Source organism: Ailuropoda melanoleuca, chromosome X, assembly GCF_002007445.2.
Source record: "Ailuropoda melanoleuca isolate Jingjing chromosome X, ASM200744v2, whole genome shotgun sequence".
In the NCBI taxonomy this organism is placed as follows: domain Eukaryota; kingdom Metazoa; phylum Chordata; class Mammalia; order Carnivora; family Ursidae; genus Ailuropoda; species Ailuropoda melanoleuca.
Genome location: NC_048238.1, coordinates 55076739 through 55085285, shown reverse-complemented (window position 1 = coordinate 55085285; position 8547 = coordinate 55076739). Strand labels below are relative to the sequence as shown.

Genomic DNA, 8547 nt, shown 5'->3' with positions numbered 1-8547 from the left:
GAAAATCCCCCTTTTCAGTTCTCTGGGGGAATGGCCCTTCATCCAACCCTTCATGACCCAACCCTCTGGGGGCCTAGGCTCTGAAGTTAAGGGTAGGTAGAGATCGAATGGTTAGATGCTTGGTGGAAGAAGCCATTGGACTATTCCCCAAACTTCAAAGCGCCCCTCTCTGTACACATAACTGCCCTAAAAGATGTGGGAGAGTGGTGTCCGGCTGCAGGTCTGCCTAGGAAAGAACGCGCCACTGGCGCGGTGGACTGGGCTGGCTGCAAGAACGCGAGTGGGGGGCGGGGTGGGGTGGGGAAGGGAGGTGCGCGCCCTTTATGACAGGTGGCCGCGCAGTGCGCGCTCCCGGGCGCCTAAGGGGAGGGAGGGACAGACGGACAGAGTGGGAGGGGGCACATGGGGAAGGGACTGTAGACAAGATAGAGAGACCAGGAGGGAAAGGGAAGGCTGTGGTGGGGAAGGGAGATAGAGGGGGGAAACGCGGCCAGCAAGAACATCCGTGTTGGAGGAAACAATGGCAGGGGCAATAGCGATGGTGGCAGCTGAGGCAGTCCCACTCTGGGCACCTTTCTGAATGGGCAGAGGCATCTCAGGGAGAAGAGGAGAAGAGGCAGCGCCCGCCGAGGCTCTGAGAAAAGCAGCGGAGGGAGGGGAAGGAGGAGGGAGGAGAGAGGGGGGAGGGGGGGACGAGGCAGGGGGAGAACCCGGGACGGAAAACCAGTAGCATCAGCATCAGCAGCCGCCACCGCCACACCAGTAGCAGTAGCACAGCAGTAGCGGCAGTAACAGCATTTAGCAATAGCTTTAACGACTACAGCGACAGTAGCAGCCTCCCTCCTTCTCTCTCCCTCCCGCGGACCGCCGCAGCCACCGCACTGAGAGAGGCTCCAGCGCCGAGCGCGCAGCCCGCTGCTGAGGTAGCCCCGGCCCGAGCGAGCGGTGGTTCATCCGAAGCTCGGACCCGGGAGCAGCCCATAGTCACTGAGGTGCGGAGTTTCAGGGCCAGAGACCGACAGCTCTGACACCATCTAACACCGCGGCGGCGGCGGCGGCGGCGCCTGAGGGACACAGGCGCGTCCACCTGGAGGGCCTGGCGCATGGAGCTGAGGCAGAGGAGGCGGCGGCGGCGGCAGCAGTAGCAGCGGCGGCGGCGGCGGCAGCTCAAGCAGCTGCGGCGACGGCGGCAGCCCAGCCTTGACTGCGACCGCGCTAGTTCCAGCGCCCGCTGCCTGAGCCCGCCAGTGACTTGCGCCTCCTGAGTCGGCCTGTGAGGTGAGTACGAGCGTTACCAACCAGCTCCCTGGCCTTCTCTCAGGCTCCCCGGCTGGCTCGAGGTGGCAAGGGGTGGAACGAATTGAGGGAAGCCAAGCTCAAAGAGGAGGAAGAGAAAACGGAAGGGAGGACCTCTGTGTGAGAATGGTGTGCATTTGTGTGTCTGTGTACGAGGGAGCGAGGCAGTAAGGGCGAGAGATCTGGGCTAGCCCTGACAGGCACTGCAATCTAGGAAAGGCCTCTGCTTGCGCCGGGAGAGGGGGGGAGGGGAAGCGAGCGGGCCGGAGCCTTGGCGCTCACACGCACACAGCCCGGCATCGAAGACAGCAGTGTGCCGCCTCCTTTCGGGCTGGTGCCGGAGAGATCCTGGCCAGGGAACTGGCACCAACCCCGCACGCTTCCGCGCGAGCGGGAAAACCCACGCGGCGGCCGCCACTGGGAGCCAGGGCCAAAGCGGCAAAGGTGCGAAGTACGGTCGCCAGCGCCCCCTACGTGCTTGGGGCTGCCCTGCCAACCACCGAGCGCTTGCCCAGCACACGCCGCCTGACCAAGCGCCGCGGGAGGGTGTGTGTTGGGGGCCCCAGTGAGCCTCGCCCAGCTTGTCACCTTCGCGGAAATTGGCCCTCGGCCCCTTCCCGCTTTTGGTGGCAATCGAATTGACACTTTCCTGCGTGGCTTCTGGTGCTTCGCTCTGCCGCGCCCCGCTGCACACGTCCGCTGGGGTCTCGCACACCCGGTGGGGCTGGGAGGCCGCGAGCCGGTGTGGGGAGCAGGGCCCGCTCCGGAAAAGTATGGAAAACGCGCCGCTGAGTTGGCGCCGTTCTGCTGAGGAATCCAGTGGTTTCAGCATGACTGCTTCTCTGTCTGATTCGTGAGGGACCGAATCACCCGCGCAAGGTTTCCTGTCTTTTTCGAAGTTAAAAAAAAAAAAAATTGGCATCTCCATTTCAACATCGGCACACTTGATTTTTGTCGAGCTTCTGGTTGCATTTTGGAATCAGTGGGTTTCATATTTTGCTTTTGGGTTTTGGCTCCCAGCGTACTGTTGAATTCTGTGCACAGCAGTGTACTTAGCTATGTGGCCTTTTCCTAACGTTCCATTTTCTAGACTCTTATCTGAAGAGACATGATTTGTGTGTAGGGCTGCTAGAGCTGTTTTTAAAAAGCATCGAAAGCATGTCAACCAGTGATTTAAATATCTCCTCGGTTGTTTTTGGCGGAGGAGCAGAGTGTGCTGATAGTTCCTGAAATATTTTGCTTGGTGAGAAAAGGTGTTCCAATAGTCTTCTCTGAACTACAGAGACCATTTGGGTTTCAGGGGATGAAGCTCCCTTACATCTTGTACGCATAGGGTGCCATAATCAACATTTTATTTACAGCAGGGATGTTCTCGTGGCTGAGGAGGATTTACACTTATTTAAAATATATTTTTAGAAGGGAACAGAAAAGCCCTAAGTAACTGTCATTTTACATATTAACTGGGAAACTGGATAATCAAATAAAACTGGCTGAGCGTCTGAAACTATCCCAGTGAAATATGTGGCTGTGAATATAATTAACCATCTGTCTAGTGAGCAATTTAAATTTGGGCTGGTACATTTTTATTACAGTGTCTAATTTCTGGAAGACTTGTACATTTTACCCAGCAGTAACAACAAAAACGTATTTGCTTACTAGGTCAAAGATTTACTTATGTGGTGGTGGGATTTCCCTTCCTCCCCGTTCCCCCCCCCATCTTTCCTAGTCCTCACACCTTGACCTGGGAGATCAAAATGAGTCTCTTGCTTTGGCAAATGGCATTTTTACAATAGAAGAACTCAAACTGGTAGCTAGTGATTAGACATTTTTGTTTCTCAGAAATACCTTTCAATTGCATGCATTTGAGTTGAACAAAATATAATTTTTCTGTTCCCTTGTGTTCAGATAGAGTAGGGTGATTCAACAAAATTCAAGACTTGAAATTTGACTCCATTTACTTTCTTTTATTCTAATTATCCACCTAGCTCTCCCCTAGCTGTCCCAACCACCTTTCCACACTCCACAGACACACACTCACACACACACAAAATCATATCCTTTTGTCCTTATAGCAGTTTCTTAGGTTAACAGGATTCAGATCTGTGATTTTATCGGTATGTTGAGAAACTGCTTTTTCTGGAAATCAAGACTGTAAAATACAATAACATGAAAGGACATTGTACATATTTTTAAATCTTTCCCTATGATGTGATTTTAAACAGAAATTTCTTACTAGGAAAAAAAGGAATAGATTTTTGGGTGGAGATGGAATAGCCCTACAAGATTAAATTTAAAATAGCTGTTGTTAACATACATAATAGAACAGAACGGAATAAAAATGAACCACTGATTGATTGTGCAGTGGACTAGAAAAAGTCATTTAAAGGAAAATACTTTTAAAACAAATATTTGGCTAAATAATAGCTTTGATTAATGGGTAACAATTATGTAAGCACATGGTAGAATTTGACATATGTCAAGTTTGTTAAATAAATCAACCTGTTCAGTGAATAAATCTTTGATGCATCAGTGCTTTTTAAAACACACAGGCACACACACACACACACGCACACACACACACACATCTATAACACCCTGTTGCCAAAGTCAAACAAGTGCAGAATACTGCCACTTTCTCTCTGTTTCACTGCCTCTTTTCTCCCATTTTCTTTTTTTTTTCACAATCCTCTGATTACCTGTAAACTACCCAGTGAGCAGAGAGAACTAAAGATATGGTGGTGTTGCCTGTGTTTAGAAGTGGGAAAAAAGAGGTGGGGAAAATGATTAAGTGCTGGATTTTAAACACTCGAAGATGTGCTCATCTGACAAAATCACCATTGAGGTCCTGGTTTCACCAAAGTATTTGCTTAAGCAAGAAGGACTAGCCTAACCAAAAAGCATTCATTGATTGCAGTTTCTCTGTTCCTAAGTCCAGTTCTAGTGAATACTTTTTTTCCCCCTCCAAATACCTTAGTAAAGGGAGAGAAGGAGATTCCAACTGACCTTTGATTGTCACATTGTCTTTAAACTTATTTATCTGGTGACGCATTCGCGGTTTCAGTGTTCCTGCTTGTAGCAACCAAAAAGAGAAAAGAACCAAAGTGGATGATAGGGAAGGGAAATGATACAATAAGGAGTAGGTCATCTGGATACCCTGCTTTTCCCCTCTTAAAGATTTCAGTGACCATAGCCAGACCTCCAGGATCCTGTAAATCTTCTTTAACATATGAAAATCACTTTAGAAACTTTATCTTTATTAAGTTGATCTCCCTCAACTTAAAAGTATATAATAGATTCCTCCCCACAATCACAGTCAGTTCTTTCTTTTTTTAAATTTTTATTTATTTTTATTTTTTTATTATGTTCAGTTAGCCACTGTATAGTACATCATTTGTTTTTGATGTAGTGTTCAGTGATTCATTAGTTATGTATAACACTCAGTGCTTATCACAACACGTGCCCTCCTTAACACAATGCAGTGCTTTCTGCCCACAGGTCTTGTCCCCAAGTTTTAATACAAACACCTATTTGCTCAGAAAACAAAATAAAACAAAACAAGATTTCAGGTTTGAGCGTTTTAATTTTTTTATTCTTCCCTTTACCTCCTATGAAAAGTTGCCCATCAACTAGCTCCCTCCTTAACAGTTTCTCCACCAGAAATCACCCTTTCAAAACCAAGGTCATAGTGTTGGAAATAAAGGACTTGCCATGCTCTTTGTGCCGCTTTTCCAGGGCTGTTTGAAAACAAAACAACGGGCAGTGGATGAGACTGCATCATCACTTGGGCCTACCTTTAACTACAGACCTTTCCTCTCACCAAGAAAATTTCATTTTAGGCAGGGGTCAACATTCTTTTATTCTCAAGCAACACTGGCCTTCTGCAACAGTAAGCACATCACAACCTTGGGGAAATCTGGTCTGGGATGGGGTCAGTCTGGAGAATGGAGGGTGGTGGGGAGAAGCTGCCTTATACTGATGGTAGGGCCTTTCCTGCACTAACTACAGGTAAGGGGTGAGGATGCTCTTTGTCTCTCTTCCCTTCAGTCCTTCATTTCCCTTGGTGTTTTGCAGGTCTCTGCTAAGGAATGTGCTCTTTTCCATCTCTTTTTTCTGTTGATAAGCATTATGACCTGATGTCTTTCCCTCCCTTGTTCTCTGGTAGAAAAAGGACTGAAGTCTTCAGGACCAATATTATGCATATAATTTTTACTTTTCTAAAAGGCACTTTCATAGGTCATCTTATCCATCCCCAACAAAATGATTTTGATATAATCCATTATCTCCTATTTTCTCAAACACTCCCAAACCTCATTTAAAAAGTTACATCTTTCTCCCTTAGTAGCCCATTTCAAGTATTATACAACTAGCCTAAGCAAGGAGCTACTCCTAATATTTAACCTGAAGGGGTTTAGAGGTTAGAGACCAAGATTATACCATGGGCCTGACTGCTAGAGTAATGCCAAGCCATCCTCCATTGAGAAAGGGCACAGAGATTGATTTTCTTTGTGGCAAGTTTAAACTATTTCCTCTATGGAGGTCTGTGAGTGGTGTGGCCATATGTTGTGGTTTAAACCTCTTGTCCCAGCATACTTATTTCGTCCTCAAAAGTGTCCCAGTTTGGACAAAAAATTCTATGGCCATCCTAAACTGTAAGGCACCTTTAAGTCAAACAAAGAGGTGCTATCTGCATGCTGGAGCAGGGCTATTCTTATTCTCATGAAAGACTGGTGATAGGTAATAAGCTTAAAGCATACCAGGAGGCATTAAGTTTAGAAAGATCATTTTTACCATAGTCGTTGGAAGACAAAAGAGGGTCGTACCAACGGAAGTGTGAATTCATCTTTTTAGAATATGTTTTGAGAAATGCACAAGTAATAATGTCTCTGTCCCAAATAGTTTGCATGTGATCTTGCCAAATATATATAAATTATATCTACATATGTATATATCTATATGTAGATATTACACATATTTCCATTTGCTTTTTCTGTAATGGTGAAGATGACCTTTTAAACTACTTTCCAGTTCTAAGTATCTATGATTGGCCTTCATTGATCTAGGGCAGGGGTGAAAAGAAACAATGACGCGTAGGCCAAATCTAGCCCAGTATAGAAAAAGAATAATGCAAACAAGAAGAAAATGTGGAACTATTTTCAGTCGCTTTTGCCAATGTTTTCAAGCATCCCCTTCGTAATTGAGCTTTACTCAAGCCAGTGTTAAAATGGGTCCACATTTCCTGAGCACATACCTATCAGCTGATAGTTACGATTTTGGGGATTGTTCAGAACCTGGTGGAGTGGCTGGGTGATGACCCCAAAAGTAAAATCCATATGTGAATTTTTTTTAAAGATTTTGTTTATTTATTTATTTATTTGAGAGAGAGAAAGATCACAGAGGCATAGGGAGAGGGTAGAGCAGGATCTCCGCCGAGCAGGGAGCCCGATGTGGAGCTCGATCCAAGAACCCAGAGATCATGACCTGAGCCAAAGGCAGATGCTTAACTGACTGAGCCACCCAGGAGCCCAATTTGCTTGTTTGAGTCCAAATGTTAATAGTGATATTTTCTTTCCTGCTTGTTACAGTAACCTAAATTTTGTGGTACTACTAAATTCTTTCTGGCCTCCTTTCCAATATTTGCCATGTTATTCCAAGCATGCATGTGATTTATTAACCCAGAGACCAGGTCTCAGTAACTTGCTTGAACAGAGAGACCTTCTGTCACTTTAGTTACTAAACAACTAGTGGGCCATCACCACCTAGCTTAGTGGTTCCTAACCCTTATTTTTGGCATGAACTCCTGTGAAAATTCGATGAATGCCAAGGAAACTGTCTTCAGAAAAGTGCACATTTACATATATGACACTTGCATTCATTTTTAGGAAGTCTAACCATACATTCTGAGTTAAAAACCTCGGCACTAGCCTTTGCTCAGTTGTTGCAAGAATTCCTGTTGCATGGCTGTCATGGTCATGCTAGCTTGAAATGGAAGCCATGAAAATGATTCTTTCAAGAAAGGCTGTTATTAAAATACTTCTGGCCTGCAGCTCTCAGCTACTGTTACAAGCTTTTTTCTGATTAGCATGCACAGATATTTTTTATTATGAAAAAGAATCATTTAGCACTCACTTTGACTTACTATTCTCACCAAAAACAAGTCAATGATAGTATCCCTAAATCCTTGATTTGTCAACTTTCAGATTCTTAAAAATCCCTGCTCAACACTCACTCTTCACAAATTCATTATTAATATGTAAAATATATTCCATAAAAGCTCATGCATGTTTGCCTGCCCACATCTCTCTTTCATCTATCTCTTTTTATGCGTTTATCTTAGCCAATGGGCTTGACCAAAATAGGGGACTCCTGCTAGCATTGATTATTAGGTGGAGTCATAGAGGAAGGTGGTATCCAGATATCTTCAGGAGGACCCTCGTACTCATAGGCATTTTGGATTATTAGCCATCCTGGAGATCTAACATGATATATTAAAAGCAAAGCTCCCTAAGCTCTGCAAACAAGAATGTATTCCATATCTGTGTCTTACAGTTGGGGTGGTAGGAATAGGTGGTATCCCTGTCCATGAAGAAATGTTTATTGCTTGTCTCTGCTTTTTATCTTAGCAGTTTGGAGTATGGCAGAGTATGAGGGCTAATAGAATCCTAAGTTTGGAAGGGTCATTAAGCATTATTTCTACTTTAATTAGCAGACATTTATTGAGCACCTACTATGTGCAAAGCACTGACAGAGAAAAGAATAAAACAGATTCTCTTATCTTGTAGGAAATTAGCTTTGTTCCCAGCTGGGTCTTTTTTTATCACCTGTAATAATTTACCCCAGCTCTTTCCTAATTTGATGCATTTTTCTATTGTTTCTATATCCCCCCCATTAGAAAATAAGTATAGATGCCCTGTTTTTTAAAAAGATTTTATTTATTTGTTTGCTTATTTATTTATTTATTTGACAGAGCGTGCAAGCAGGCGGAGCAGCAGGCAAAGGGAGAGGGAAAAGAAGACTCCCTGCTGAGCAGGGAGCCCAAAGCAGGACTCAATCCCAGGACCCTGGGATCATGACCTGAGCAAAAGGCAGATGCTTAACTGACTGAGCCACCTAGGCCCCCCCCTTTTTAAAGATTTTTAAAATTTATTTAAGATGCCCTGTTTTAACACAGCAGAAAAATTCATTGCAAAGAGGTATCTGTAGTTGAGACAAAATTTCCAGCCTTCATGGCACAAACGCCTCTGTTCTAATTTC

General features: G+C 45.0%; 1 protein-coding gene across 1 annotated transcript in view; it reads left to right on the top strand.

The window, feature by feature from the left end:
- Nucleotides 1-709: 709 nt before the first annotated feature.
- The window catches only part of NEXMIF (neurite extension and migration factor), a 163017-nt gene continuing 155179 nt past the window's right edge, over nt 710-8547 (top strand). The window contains exon 1 of the mRNA XM_034649723.1: nt 710-1278. The gene's annotated coding sequence lies outside the window, so the exon portion shown is untranslated. The remainder of the gene's footprint in view (nt 1279-8547) is intronic.